General features: G+C 37.8%; 1 long non-coding RNA gene and 1 pseudogene across 1 annotated transcript; both read left to right on the top strand.

Moving 5' to 3' along the window:
• Nucleotides 1–6898: 6898 nt before the first annotated feature.
• LOC139194358 (uncharacterized) lies at nt 6899–7533 on the top strand. Its single transcript, XR_011579088.1, has 2 exons — nt 6899–7084; nt 7200–7533. It is a non-coding gene; the product is annotated as an uncharacterized lncRNA (long non-coding RNA).
• A 140-nt stretch (nt 7534–7673) lies between these two features.
• On the top strand, nt 7674–15420 carry LOC139194313 (putative disease resistance RPP13-like protein 1; annotated as a pseudogene).
• Nucleotides 15421–16148: the final 728 nt, after the last annotated feature.

Raw genomic sequence — 16148 nt, 5'->3', positions numbered from 1 at the left:
CCCAATCGTCAAACTTGTTTGCATATGCTTCGATATCACATCAGCAAAAAATCACAAAAAACAAACATTCAGAGATCAAGTAACGGGACAAAGCTTTTCGACGGTTATAAACGAAAAATCACGATTTAACGGTTATTTAACTTCGATTTTGATGATTTTTTACAACTATATTCCTTGACCCTATATGAATAGAATGAATGAATTCGATCTTCAATTTAAAATATTTACACAAGTGGATACTACAAAATCTTATGTTATACTTAATGAAAGTATAAATAAACTCTAAGTGTTAGTCAATCTATTGTTTTGATGGGATACGAATTCTCCGAAACTAATTTCAACGATCCCAACCGTCAAACTTGTTTGCATATGCTTCGAGATCACATCAGCAAAAAATCACAAAAAACAAACATTCAGATATCAAGTAACGGGACAAAGCTTTTCGACGGTTATAAACGAAAAATCACGATTTAACGGTTATTTTAACTCCGATTTTGATGATTTTTTACAGCTACACTCCTTGACCCTATATGAATACAATGAATGAATTCGATCTTCAAATTAAAATATTTACACAAGTAGATACCACAAAATCTTATGTTATACTTAATGAAAGTATAAATAAATTCTAAGTGTTAGTCAATCTATTGTTTTGATGGGATACGAATTCTCCGAAACTAATTTCAACGATCCCAACCGTCAAACTTGTTTGCATATGCTTCGAGATCACATCAGCAAAAAATCACAAAAAACAAACATTCAGAGATCAAGTAACGGGACAAAGCTTTTCGACGGTTATAAACGAAAAATCACGATTTAACGGTTATTTTAACTCCGATTTTGATGATTTTTTACAGCTACACTCCTTGACCCTATATGAATACAATGAATGAATTCGATCTTCAAATTAAAATATTTACACAAGTAGATACCACAAAATCTTATGTTATACTTAATGAAAGCATAAATAAATTCTAAGTGTTAGTCAATCTATTGTTTTGATGGGATACGAATTCTCCGAAACTAATTTCAACGATCCCAACCGTCAAACTTGTTTGCATATGCTTCGAGATCACATCAGCAAAAGATCACAAAAAACAAACATTCAGAGATCAAGTAACGGGACAAAGCTTTTCGACGGTTATAAACGAAAAATCACAATTTAACGGTTATTTTAACTCCGATTTTGATGATTTTTTACAGCTACATTCCTTGACCCAATATGAATAGAATGAATGAATTCGATCTTCAATTTAAAATATTTACACAAGTGGATACCACAAAATCTTATGTTATACTTAATGAAAGTATAAATAAACTCTAAATGTTAGTCAATCTATTGTTTTGATGGGATACGAATTCTCCAAAACTAATTTCAACGATCCCAACCGTCAAACTTGTTTGCATATGCTTCGAGATCACATCAGCAAAAAATCACAAAAAACAAACATTCAGAGATCAAGTAACGAGACAAAGCTTTTTGACGGTTATAAACGAAAAATCACGATTTAACGGTTATTTTAACTCCGATTTTGATGATTTTTTACAGCTACACTCATTGACCCAATATGAATATAATGAATGAATTCGATCTTCAAATTAAAATATTCACACAAGTGGATACCACAAAATCTTATGTTATACTTAATGAAAGTATATATATATTTATTAAGTAGATTTAAATTTATTTATTTTGTATGTATAACACTTAAAGAAATTGAATGGTATGTATATTTAAACTGATCCAATGGTCACCAAATTTTAAAATTTAATTTAATATATATATATATATAATTATTATAGTTTTTAGGGGTATAAAATTATTACATTAATATATATAATTATTATAGTATTTTTTAGGGTTATAAAATTAATATATATAAAATTATAGTATTTGAAATATTAGGCGGGAAATTTCCCGCTTGTTTGAATGGATGGAGGACTTAGTGTCGGTTTTAACCGACGCTAGTGTCATTAAAGCGACGCTATGTGAATTTCAAAAAGTGTGTCAGAAGTTGGCGTCGGTTAAAAGCGATGCTAGTTTCATTAAAGCGACGCTAGTTTCATTAAAGCGACGCAAGTTTCATTAAAGCGACGCTATGTGAATTTCAAAAAGTGTCAGAAGTTTGTGTCGGTTTAAAGCGACACTAGTTTGATTAAAGCGACGCGAGTTTCATTAAAGCGACGCTATGTGAATTTCAAAAAATGTGTCAGACGTTTGCGTCGGTTTTAACGGACGCAAACTAAGTACCCATATTTAAACCCTTCTCTTTCCCATTTCAACCGTGCTTTCATTTCTCCCCCAATTTCAGACTTTCTTCTTCTCCTTCCCCATTTCATATGTGCGTCCCCTTCTTCCTCCTTTTTAGTTTTTCCTCAACTCCTTCCCCGTTTGCTTTGGATCACCAGTTTAAAGATCAACACTTTGAAGAACTCCAATTCGAGGAGGAAGATCTTGAAGGTGGTTCATTTTTAAATTATTATGATTATTAATTTTACTTTCTATTTTGTATTCTAAATAGTTTTATGCTTAAATTGAAAATTTATTTTTGTTTCTTGGTTTTTAATTGTTTTTTTTGTATTTATGCATGTTGGATCTGAAGAGCAAGGACACTGGAAATCGCAGATCCATAATTTTTTAAAGGTATAAAACCTGAGTTTAATCTATAGAGATTAGAGCCCTAATGTTGAAGTAGTAAAGTATTGGAGCACTGATCTGATGGCAAGCATGACAGTATGGAGTTGCTAGTATTATATATGGCACTATGGAGCTACAAAATCTGTGGTCTTCGACAAAGGCAAGCACAGGAAAGCATGGAGGATGAATTTTTGTAAATTATATGGAATGTTAGATGTAAAACATTTGTATATTATGGCACTATTTTTCTTTTGAATTATTTTTATTATTGTTTGTTTTGGCCTAAAATTGAAATTTATTATTTCGATTATATAATTTTTTTGAGTTATAATTTTTTGAGAACGAATACAGAAACAAATTTCGACTTTTTTTTTAATTATTATTATCAAAGGTGGTGTCGCTTTAAACCGTCACTAGTTTGCATATTTTATTTATTTAATTGTTCTCTAACGTCGGTTTAAACCGTCACTAGTTTGCATATTTTATTTAGTTAATTGTTAACTAGCGTCGCTTTAAACCGACGTTAACATCAGCGTCGCTTTAAACCGACGCTGCGTAGTGGCGGATTAAGTGAACAAAGCGACGCTGAAGCCCTTTAGTGACAGTAGCAATGGCGTCGCTATTCCAATCCGACATTGCAGTGTTTAATGTCGGATTTTTGCCAAATTTCCGACAGAAATCGGGGTTTCTTGTCGGTTTTTGGTCCGCCGGTGATAGCCTATATTGTAGTAGTGTTAAATCTTTTTACATGAATCTCTTGGACCCTTGGGTGTCTGTTTTGATACTTGTACCCTATGGTTAGGATATATACAAACGGGTAGGGTATTTCGTTAAAAGTCTCAATGGCAGGTACTCATCTATGTTGCATCTTTGCTAGAGATGACCAAAAGAAGAACTTGCTGAAATGAGTTACCACAATGCAGTGCGCTTATTCTCTTACGATGTAGGAAGAAATGGTAGTTTGGATTTCTGTGGCGCGTTATTGTAACAAATTTTTATGTACAAAGTAATTAAGCAGATAAAAAGCGTGTTTGTAATATGATCTGATGCTATCATCAACTTTGGTTACAATGTGACTGATGTTGTAAACTTTCTACTATGACTAATTAGAAGGGCCCCACCCTTATAATGATCTCGTCGTGCAGCGTAAGACTAGCTCTGCCGCAGTTGTATAAAGTCTACCATGAATTCTCTCATGGAATCACATATTAATCCATCACTGTCCCTCCCTCCCCGGCTGTGTAGGGTTACTAGCTACAAGTATGAAGTACTACATTGCTAGTGGTTGTCAGTGCATTCAGGCATTTTTGCAGCAACTACTCAACAAGATATTCATCAGTGCGTTGGATAATGATCTTGACCTGGTAACAATAATAGTACCAGCTGATCAACCACCACCACCAGTGCTGCTGCCAGTCACTCTAGGACTAGGAAGCACAACTGGGCGAAGATTATCGTGGCCTATTGCTTGTCAACGGCCATTGGAATGGCTCTCATTCCATCCAACTTCACTCCAAACAGCTCCCTCTAACATTTTGCTTTCTCGGTCTCGCAATCCTACTTGCCTTTGCTTGTATCGTGGAAGCAAAATTATCCAGCACTCCCAACTCTCCGTGGATAATAATTCATTTCTTCTATTATTTCGGGGTCTTCTTTGGAGTCACTGCCTTGTACATTTCTGTCAAAATCCTATTTCCTCTCTGGTTCAAACCTACGGCCTATATCTCATCTATGTGGCCTCAGGCCTAGTAGTACTATTTTGTCACCACAACAATACATAAGGCTATAACAAGAAGGGAGAAAACCTCATAAACAAAACGTTGGATAGGGGAAACATAGTTGTAATGTACTAGCTGGCAAGGTTTTAAAGACACTACGAGCTAATTGAGTAGCTGGCTAGGGCTCAGCACCTAGGCGGCTAGACGGGGGCTTACAGGGACTAGGTGAATTTAACTAAATTTATCATATATTTTATAAATAAGTGCATGTTTATACTTAAGAAAACACATAATGTATTGGGATAATATAAATTACAAAATAGAATGACATATTATGAAGTACTATAACATATTTAATACATGGGGAACAATCATATAATGAGAATTCATTCAAGTATTCAACAAGTCTCTTACAATTTATTAAAAAAAATAAAATGCAAAATGAAAATTATTTATTTTTTATCTAAGTTGACAGTCGTGACCTAGGTGGGTCTAAGTGGGTTGGGCGGGCACGTAAGTAGGTCTAGCAGGCGCCTAAGCAGGTCTAGACACTTTTTTTTTAATTTTCAAACGTATGATTAATCGGGCAGTGGCCAACCGCCTAGCGCTTAAGCTCAGCTAGACGGGAGTTTTTTGAACAGTGCTAGCTAGATATCTACATAAAATTACGTGCAAACTCGCTCTTTTATGTCAAAACAAGCAACAATATTTGCTTTTAATATATACGTATTTTCTACATACCATGGTCGAGTTAACCTGCAGTATTAGATAATGTCTTAGCAAGTGTATCAATTTTATCCAAATTACATTATTGTCCTGCTTTTAGTTTCGGGCGTTTACTGTTTATGAAAGGGTTTGGAATTGACCAAAAAAACATCAAAGTTTTTGTCTGGTTAGACATTGATACTTCCTTAGTACCTTACTTTCCAACAACCAAAAAACAAAATATAACACCCAATGATAATCCCAAAGGGATCATAGGCATAGCGCGCGAGGAGTATATAAGTTGTCCTGGCGAGGAATATATAAGTTGGTGTGTGTGTGTGTATATATAACATAATGAAGTCTCTCGTGGAAATACCAAAACCCATTTCTCCCTTCCTCCAGCCCAGCTTATGTGCAGGAAAATGTACTATATTACTAGTGCATATCAGTGCCTTAAGGCATTTTTGCAGCAACAACTCAACAAGATATTCATTAGCCCCCCGTTGGACGATGATCTTGACCCCGAAGAAGTACCAATACCAGCTGAACCAGCAGCAGGCAGCTCGTGGACTGGGAAAGCACAACTTAGACTGGGCAAAGATCATCGTGGCGTATAGCTTGTCAGCAGGCATTGCAATGGCTCTTGTACCCATCCAATTTCACTCCAAGCAGCTCCCTCTAACCTTTTGCTTTCTCGGTCTCGCAATCACACTTTCCTTTTCTGGTATCATGGTTAGCAAATTTGTTCAGAACTCCAAATGTCCGCGAGTCATAGTTCATCAGTTCCATTATTTCGGTGTCTTCTTCGGAGTGACTGCCTTCTTCATTTCCATCGCAATCCCTTTTCTGCTATGGTTCAAGTGTACTGCATCTGTCATCTATGTGGCTTCAGGCCTTGTAATACTATTTTGTGACCACTACTATAATTGATCGAATACATCCGGCAAGAATTAAAATAACACCAAAAAGATAAAAGCGTTCTAGAGAGAAGACATAATCAAATTGTACCGTTTGAATATTACTCTTATATATGTGTTGTAGAAGTGAGACAGTTTGTAAACTACACAGACTAATCCGATGAAATTGAAAGGGCATGGGTCAAATATAAAACCCAAGATATTTGACAAAACTTTATTGATCAAGTCAAAGAGAAGATTTTTTGTTACATTTGCAAACGATTGATTACACGGTCTTAAAGGCAACATGAATGGAAGAGAAACAACATTCCAAAAATACTGATTAGGGCATGGATGACGTGAGATTCATGAGATCACAATAAAAGCAGTATATAAATCAATTCAAACCATTCAATGCTCGTATCATGGAAGAATTTTTCTTATAATAAAAAAATAAAATCAAAGTACTTCTAATAGAATTATTGAAAATTCTGGTAGTTTCAAATCAGTTGACTTTCGACATCTAAAGCTAGAAACCAATTCAAACCAAATCGTTACCATCTCGACATTATCTACAATTGCATACAAAAAGGAAAAATTGAATTGAACACTGCCACAAAACAAAACAAAACAATGTAATTCATATAGCAAAAGAGTACTGTTAAGAGCATCCACGAGCTCATGCACCAAAGCTAAAAATTTGTCTGCCAACAATTCCATTATTATTGCTCATATAAACAAAATGAGAATAAAAGATAAAGAATTGCTCACTACCATAAACTATGATGTATGCTAAGCATCATATTTATAATCGTTATATGAATTTAAATTTCGAGATTCCTGAAGTAGACATGCACGAATTTTAAAATTTAAATTGATCTAATATTAATAAATAAGGTGATGAGTAAAAGTACACTAAAAAAAATGTAAAAGACAAACATTATGATCCCTCCCTACGACAATGAAGAGAGAGAAAACAGAGAGGACTTGTCAATTATCATAGCAAATTGAAGAGGTCTAAAGTCTCTGTCTTCTCGAATCTGGATTTGTTGATTTTCATAAGCGATCAGATCGATGGAAACAAGTCCCTTCTTCTTCATGATCATCTGAAAGCTTCAATTAACGCAGTAAGTTCTTCCTGCAAATATATGGGAAATCCATTATTTATTGATTAATTATTTCATTTTCTTCATCTTAATTGGAGCTATCTATATATATATATATATATATATACGGTTTCAGGGTCAATTTGTGCAGTTTTACGGTCGAGAGCTCAAGCTTCCAGGGAACAACTCCTTAATCTTAATTGCAAAGTTTTCAACTTCAACTGAAACCTGATCCTTTGAAGCCAGTGTCCTCTTGATCTGACGACTTCCATATAAGTTCTTACTACATATTCGGTCCTATACCGATGTGAGAGTTTCGAGTTGTGTAACTTGTCGCTTCCTAAATTAATACTCTTATTTTTAAAAGTAAAACATATATAATTTTTACATACCCAATTGAGCTCATGTGCAGCCTGTAGGACGGTTATAGAATTGTATAAATTTGTATTACAATAACTAGTTTCCTCCGACCCTCGCAAAGTGGGAAGCGTTGTTGGCTTGGCGTCGCCCTTTTTTTAAATTGGTTTCATCTGTTTTAATAATGCAGCTGTGACTAGTTGTGAGTTTGATTGGTATTGCTCAACGGATCAAACTTCCAATTCAACAAACTATGGGGGGAGAGGTTTTTCTTGTGGCATTCCTCCAAGTGCTGGTTGACAAGTTAGGCGCATCGCGAGGTCTTCAAGTACTTTGGACTTGTAAAGGGCGTAGATCAAAAACTGAAGAAATGGAGTGCCACCTTGTCTGCAATTGGAGCACTGACGAATGACGCAGAGGAGAGGCAACTGACGGCTGAGAACAACGCACTGAAGCTTTGGCTCGATGATCTCAGGGACTTGGCTTTTGATGTGGAAGACGTGTTGGACAAATATGTTACTAATATGTTGAAATGTCAGATACAACATGCTCATTCCAGCACAACAAGCAAAGTGTGGAACTCAATTCCTGATGGTGTTTTCAACTTCAACATAAACTCGGAAATACAAAAGATTAGTCAGCGGTTACAAGAGATATATGAACAAAAAGATCAGCTTAATTTGAAAATTGATACTGGGGCATTGACTACAAGGGCACACCGAAATATATCACCTAGTTCTAGTCAACCAGATGGACATGTGATTGGAAAGGATGAGGACAAAAGAAAGATTGTTGAGCTGCTGTCGAAACAAGAGCATTATGCAGTCAATTTTGATGTAGTTGCAATTGTTAGTATGGCTGGAGTCGGAAAGACAACACTTGCTGGACAAGTACTCAATGATATGGTTGCAACCCAAACGTTTCAACCAGCCGTTTGGGTGTGCGTATCTGACGACTTCAACCTTGAAAGAGTGACAAAGCAAATTCTTGAATCAATCACATCTCGGCAATGCACCATAGAAGATTACAATAAGGTCCAAGATTATCTGCATAAGGAGTTAACGGGGAAGAAGTTTTTAATTCTTTTAGATGATGTTTGGAAAAACGTGTAGCTACGGTGAATGGATGAAGTTGCAGTCCCCTTTTCGTGATGGAGCACAAGGAAGCAAGATAATTGTGACAACACGTGATACAGATGTTTCAAAAATGATGGGCGCTGCCACGCTCGTTCACAATTTGGAGCCTATGGCTGTTTGTTTGCAAGTATTTGAGCAGCATGCATTCTTAAATTCTAATGACGACAACCCACCAAATTACAAGTTAGTTAAGGAAAAAATTGCTGCCCATTGTAGGGGATTGCCTTTGGCCGCAAGGACCCTCGGTGGTGTTCTACTTCGTAAAGATACATACGAATGGGAAGAAATATTGAACAACAAATTGTGGAGTCTATCAAATGAGCATGACATACTCTCAGTATTGAGATTAACCTACTTTTATCTTCTTTCACATTTGAAAAGATGCTTTGCCTATTGCTCAATACTTCCAAATGACTATGAATTTGAAGAGAAGCAAATGATCCTTCTATGGATGGTTGAGGGGTTTATTCTTCCACTACGAAGATAAGAAGCAAATTGAAGATTTAGGTGCTGATTATTTTCGGGATCTCGTATCAAGGCCATTGTTTAAAAAATCCACCAAAAGTATTTCAAAATATGTGATGCATGACCTCATTGGTGATTTAGCACGATGGGCAGCAGGAGATGTTTGTTTTAGATTGGAAGATAAGTAAAGTGATGATGGTGGACAACTTAGATGTTTTCCGAAGGCACGCCACTCGTCCAGTATGATGGGATTCAAAGATTTGAAGCATTTTCTAAAGTGAATTGTTTACGAACCTTCCTGCCACTAAGACAGGGTTTTCTTCGGAATTTTTTAAGTCGTCAGGCTGCTTTTACGTTATTACCAAAGTTGCAATATTTACGAGTGCTCTCTATGAATGGCTATGAACTGAATGAGCTTCCGAACTCAATCGGTGATTTAAGGTATCTATGGTATCTCGGCCTTTCCTACACAGATATAACAAGTTTGCCTCAATCGACAGGTACTCTTTACAACTTGCAAACATTGATATTGGAAGGCTGTTTTAATTTGATCAGTCATTGCCTGCAAACATGAATAATCTAATTAATTTGCGCCACCTCAACAACTCAAGTGTATCTTCGTTGAAATGAATGCCTCCGCAACTAGGTCGATTGATGAATCTACAATCATTGACTAATTTTGTGGTGAGTCGTGAAAGTGATTGATCAGGGATAAGAGAGCTAGAGTTCCTATTGCATCTCCGAGGGACATTGTGCCTCTCAAGATCAGAGAATATGATTGATGTTGAGGATGCTAGAAGGGTCAACCTAAAATTTAAAGGTAGGCTTGATTCATTGGTGCTAAAATGGTCTGATTCAAGCTACGTAAGAGAAATGGAATCTGATGTGCTTTACATGTTATAGCCTCATACAATGCTGAAGGAGCTCACCATCAAGAGTTATGCTGGAAAAGAATTTTCATCATGAGTTGAAGTTCTTTTGTTCTCTAATATGGTGCTTGTGCGCTTAGAGGAATGTAACAGTTGTCTATCTCTGCCACCTCTCGGACAATTGCCTCATCTCAAACAATTTATATTGGAGGAATGAATGTAGTTGAAAGTGTTGGTGCTGCGTTTTATTGAGAGTGTATCTTGCCTTTTCCGCTATTAGAGACTCTTGAGTTTGTGGATATGCAGCATTGGAAGCAATGGCTTCCTTTCCAACATGATCGAGGAAGGGATGTTTTCCCTTGCTTGAAACGGTCAATCAAAGAATGTTATAAGTTGGAAGGTAAGCTGCCAGAGAACCTCAAATTGCTAGTCGAGCTTGAAATTGTTAAATGTGAAGAATTAGTGGTTTCGATTGCCAACTACAAACTGTTGGAAAATTAGTTATTATTTTATTATTGTTTATGGTTTTCTTGTGGGCCAGGATATTAGAGTTCCTTGCCCGTTAAGGATTCCTTGTCCGTTAAGAATTAGGGTTTTGCTTTAGTTTTTCACTATAAATAGTAGTGCTTGTATTAGTTAATAAAATCAAGTTAGTCACAATATAGCCCTTAGAGTTTTGTAGCCGTTTCGACATTCTCAATTTGTTTAATAATATTCTTATTAATTTGTAGTCTCGTTCGTTGCGCACTCTGATATTCAACTTGGTATCAGAGCAGGTTTGATCCTTCAGGGTTGAATCTGTTCTTGGTAGCTAGTTTGTTTGTCTTGTCACGTTCCTCTTCTTCGTTGTGGTTTGTCGTTGTGCCCTAGTTAGGGTTTTGTTGTTCAAAAAAAACAAAAGAAGTTGAATCTGCCATAACCCCATCGCTGCATCACCACATCTAGGCTCGCCTGGACCACTCCTGCACCAGTATAAGATCCGCTACATCTGCACTTGTTCGACTCGCCCCACCTTGCCTGCATGACTCACGTCGCTGCACTATTTACCATACCCGGATTGAACTTGCTTGCACCAGCACCCAGATCCCTTGCCGTCGTCTCGCAACCGCCTCACATCTGTACCACCACCCGTTAAATCCGCTGCTTCCCTCACATCTGTACCACCACCCGTTAAATCCGCTGCTTCCCTTACCGTACCCGTATCCCCCGCCGCCGCTGCATTAGAACCGACCCACCAAGTCTGCTGTCTCGATCAGATCCTGGTGACATCGCAACGCCTGCAACCCCGCTGTCTCACCACCACTGGTTGTAAACCCATGTTGCTCGCCTGCTTGCGCGCATCACAGATCGGACCTGATAAACCCACCCTGCTTGCTACTTGTTGTCTGACCGAAACCAGATTGTGCCATAATTTGTCACTGTTCTTGATTATTGTGTTACGAAGGCCAAAAGACAAAAAGCTTATTGCTGAGTTTGTTGCATAGAAGAACGAAAAAAAAACAAAAAGAAAAAGAGAAAAAAATAATAATTGGCTTGGTTTGAGGCCCACGGGTTGTAAGGCATGTTGGGCTCTTACTAGTTGTTTTTAAGAAAGCTTGCGCCATATGGAGTTTTTTGTTGCCTACCACCACGACAATTGCTTGAGTGCTTGGGTTGATGACCACTCGAGTGACGTTGTGCACCTGGTTAGTAATTGGATCATTTGCCGGAGTCCGCTAGCTCGCTTGTTCGCTTGGATTGTTCGTTTGCTCGCTTGATTGCCCGCTTGCCTTGTCGTGTCCGCCTAACGGAACTTGCCTTGTCGTGTCCGCCTAACGGAGCTTGTCTTGTTGTGTCCGCCTAACGAAGCTTGTCTTGTCTTGTCCGCCTAACGGAGCTTGCATCCGTATCTGCTTGGTGGCAAACTCATGACGTGTACCGCCATGAGTTTGACAGGGAGTGTTGGAAAATTAGTTATTATTTTATTATTGTTTATGGTTTCCTTGTGGGCTAAGGATATTAGAGTTCCTTGCCCGTTAAGGATTCCTTGTCCGTTAAGAATTAGGGTTTTGCTTTAGTTTTTCACTATAAATAGTAGTGCTTGCATTAGTTAATAAAATCAAGTTAGCCACAATGTAGCCTTTTAGGGTTTTGTAGCCGTTTCGGCATTCTCAATTTGTTTAATAATATTCTTATTAATTTGTAGTCTTGTTCGTTGCACACTCTGATATTCAACTCAAACGACTTCGTCAATTAAATATTTATGGTTGTAAAGGGGTGGTGCATACATCTACTAAGGTTGAGTTTGAGTTATTAGAGTCCTTGTGCCTTTCAATCATTTTAGAACTGATGTCTCTGCAAACAGGAGAATTGTGCAAAAAGGGTAACCAAGGTCAAAGATTTGAAGATTAATGGATGTGAGGAGCTGACGTCTTCATTGAAAATGAGGCTAGATTATTGCAGCAGTTGACTTCTGTTGGCCGTTTGGAAATTGAAGACAACTCTCATCTAGTTAAAGAATTGGGAAAAGTAGAGGAGTTGCTGCAATTGCAAATATTGAAGTGCAAGTTTGAATGTCTGGAGTTAAACAAGTGCAAAAATCTTTGAAGCTACCGAAAGGGTTAAATCAGTTGTCTTCTCTTCAGGAGCTTCACATACACGAATGTCCACATCTAGTTTCTTTTCCAGATGTTGGTCTGCCACCTTCTCTTAAAGACATCGTGATTACAGAGTGTCATTCGTTGATTTATTTTGCAAAATACCAGATTCCTCAAAATCTCAGAAGAATAGAGATAAGAGATTACAAAATATTAAAATCACTAGTAGATGAGAAGGTTGTTGGTTCTTGGTCGTCTTCTGCTCACAGTTGTCTTAAGTACTTAAATATCCAGGAATGTCAATTTCTGACGTCGTTATCATTGAGAGGTCAACTTCTCAGGACACTTAAACACCTTGAGATATGTTATTGTGAACAACTGGAGTTAATAGCATCAGACGTGTTCTTCGATGACAACACTAATCACTGTATTGAATGTATTAGGATACGGGAGTGCCAAAATCTAAAATCCTTACTGGATGGCTTACGGCACCTTAGCAATCTTCAAATGTTGAATATTGATTATTGTGGAAGTCTTGTTTCCATCCCGAGATTGAGTGTGGGGGGAGAACAGCCTCCAACTTGAGAAACATCTCGATCATCGATTGCGACAAATTGGAGGTGTTGCCTGAGGGCATGCACAATCTCAACCCTCTTGAGGAATTGGAAATCGATTATCGTGAAGGTTTGACTTGCTCCATTCCCCCAACCTAACATCACTTTATATTTGGAAGATCAAAAGCTGTAAGCCACTCTGGGAGTTAGTGTCGGGGTTGCAGAGACTGACCTCTCTTAGATACTTGTGGGTCAGTGGTGAAGACCTGGATATGGTGTTGTTTCCACCTGACATGGTCCATATGGAGACGCTGCTTCCCAAATCTCTCACTGAACTTAGAATAGATGGCTTCCTAAATCTGAAGAAACTGAGCAGCAAGGGGTTTCAATTCCTCACCTCCCTTCAATCTTTGGAACTTTGGGATTGTCCAAAGCTAGCATCCCTTCTAAAGGAGGGTCTGCCTCCTTCACTTAGGTAACTTCGCATCTGTGGGTGTCATGTGCTAAAAGAGAGATGCCAACCAGGAAAAGGATGCTACTGGCCCAAAGTATCCCAAATCCTTTACATAGAGATAAATTTGGTAAGGAGCTCCCCTTGGAGATGATTTTTTTTAGTACATCGATATTTTTACATTAAGGGGAGGGTGATTTCAATCTCTCTGAATCCTTGTTGGTCGTTTCTCGTTTACGCTCAGCTCATTCCTTTTGTTTGCTCTAATCTTCACACGTGAAAAGTTCCTTGTGCTGACTAAGTTGAGATGCATCAACATGGAACTAAAGTTATCCGCACTTCTTATCATGTATGAACTAAAGTTTCAAGGCTTCAATTCTTGAAAAATCGTTTCCTATTATCAGGATGCGACAATGGGCGAGATGGTAGGTAGTTATAGTACAACCGTACTGATGCGATGCAGTGCAGGTGAACCCCTATAATGGTGTTGTTGCTTTGGGTCCATCACTTGGTACAGTCTCCATGTGGAAGCCTACAAGCTATGCTCCTCTACTTAGACTTCTGTGTCACAAAGGACCCGTCTCTACAATCGCATTCAAACCATAATGGCCATCTCATGGCAAAATCTTGGGAAGAGAAGAAAATTAAGCTTTGGGACTTGAGGAAACTCGAGGAAGAACCGCTCCAATACAATGTACTGTCATTAATAGAGTTAAAAATCAAATGAGCGTAAAGATAAATTTACATATTGAATTGAGTTTGAGGGTATTTTAGGTAGTAAATTTGGGTTTAAAGAGATATGGATAGTTAAATTAAAAATCAAATGGGTGCAAAGAGTAAGTTGGATGTAGAAAGATGTTATATGAGTTCAAATAAAATTTCTAAAGTTGTGATAGTGTTTTTTATGTTTTTATATTTATGTCCTTCATTTCGCTCAAGATTTTTGGGGATTGAGGAGTGGCTGCTTTGGGAGGCTTTCATTTGAGATTTGGCTCACAAACTAGGGCAGGTTCTGTCTTGCTTTGAGAGCGATTCTTTGACGACAACCATGGCTAGGCCAAGGTTTCTTCTCCCAAGTTCCTCGCAACTATAGTGTATTAGCTCTCCGGACTGCTACGTTTGCTTGCCCCCTTTTCAATGATTTGTAATATGTGCGCTACTCTTTCTCCTAAGTTTGGAGTTTTTCCCGCTGGGTTTTCTCCGAGCAAGATTTTAACAAGGCCACTTAAAACTAATCATTTGTAATTTCTCCCTTTGATGGAGTTTGATTATGGGATCACCGTTTTCCAATCCCATTTTATTTTATTTTAGCAATTTGTGACTTGTGAGCTAGTAATGCATTTGATTTAATGTGTCGAGAATGATGCAATCAACAAAGAAATGGAAAGGCAAGGGCTCGTTGCCAAGTGCGTAAAAGCGTTTTTACCCTTGCACCTAAGCTTCTATGTTTGAATCCCACCTTTCCATTTATTATTGCTTGCATAAAAAAATAGTAACAGTAAGGTATAACTTGGAAAGCGAAAGGGAAACATGTTAATATGAAAAAAGTTTTGTCCAAGCAACATGTTATATGACCTATAGACTAGAAGAACTCAAATTCTTGTTTTGTTACCTGTTTCACTAAATTCTAAATTGTATAACTCCAACCAACGTAATCAAATCCCATTATTATAGATCATTCGCTTGCTTCCACATCTTTCCTAGATTACCTCCCTACTGCTGATTCGCAGTAGTGGGGGAGAATGGATCATAAAGTTGCTGTCCTCCTCCAGGACCTGACGCCGACTTAACAGAGGCAAATGCGAGATTGTTGCTGAGCTGTTTATTTGAAGCCCGTAGGATCTCAGGTCGAGCTCTGTGAGCAGGATAGTTTTGTTGAATATGAGTATGATTTCCTGGCCTTCGAGGCAGAAGACTGGGAAAATTGGGAATCTGCTGAGGTGGATTGAAGTTACCCGGTCTCATTGGAGGGTATGGGGTCCGAGGTAGATCGGTACTGGAGTCTATAAATGTTGCGAGTCTGGGAGGTGTTTGGGTGAATAATTAATTTTGGGCTTGCAAAGGCTTCTTGGCTGCAGGTACTTGAAGCACAGGCCCAAGACAGATATAAATATCATTTTTGGCAGCTAATAGGCAGCAAGCCTATGATGGAAGTGATAAGGGGCGGAGGGCAGCTCACCCTTGGAAAAAAGTACTTTTCCGTTGCATGGGTAGGTAAATAACAAAAACAGATGATGTCTCTTCATAAGCTATCACTAAAAGGAAAAGCTGGGACACTCGGACAAGAAAGTCTATAAAGGGACGAGGAATGCGGAAGAAAAGTCTCAACACACTCAACTCTGAACTTAACAGGCAAAAAACAGATAGCTTTATTTTGTCTACCCCTTTCTTTTCAAGCGTTAGCACCACTATAGAAAAACTCTCTTTTGTCAGTTCTTAGAAGCTCTGCTACGATATCCTTTTGTAGTATCCAATCCCTTTTGTAAATCTTGTTTGTATCCCATTTTCCCAAAGTTTGTCTTTGTAAAACACAAAGAGAAGGGTATGCGAGGAAACAAACCTTGCCTGAATCTCCTATATTTGCATTTACATATAGTATATCTAACTTTTATGCATCTTGTCTAGTCCTTATGATCCTTTCCATTTTTGTAAAGTTTTCTGTATGTTTAATCCTATT

The sequence above is a fragment of the Malus domestica genome, chromosome 03, assembly GCF_042453785.1.
Source record: "Malus domestica chromosome 03, GDT2T_hap1".
NCBI lineage: Eukaryota > Viridiplantae > Streptophyta > Magnoliopsida > Rosales > Rosaceae > Malus > Malus domestica.
This window is presented reverse-complemented; position numbering and strand designations above follow the sequence as displayed.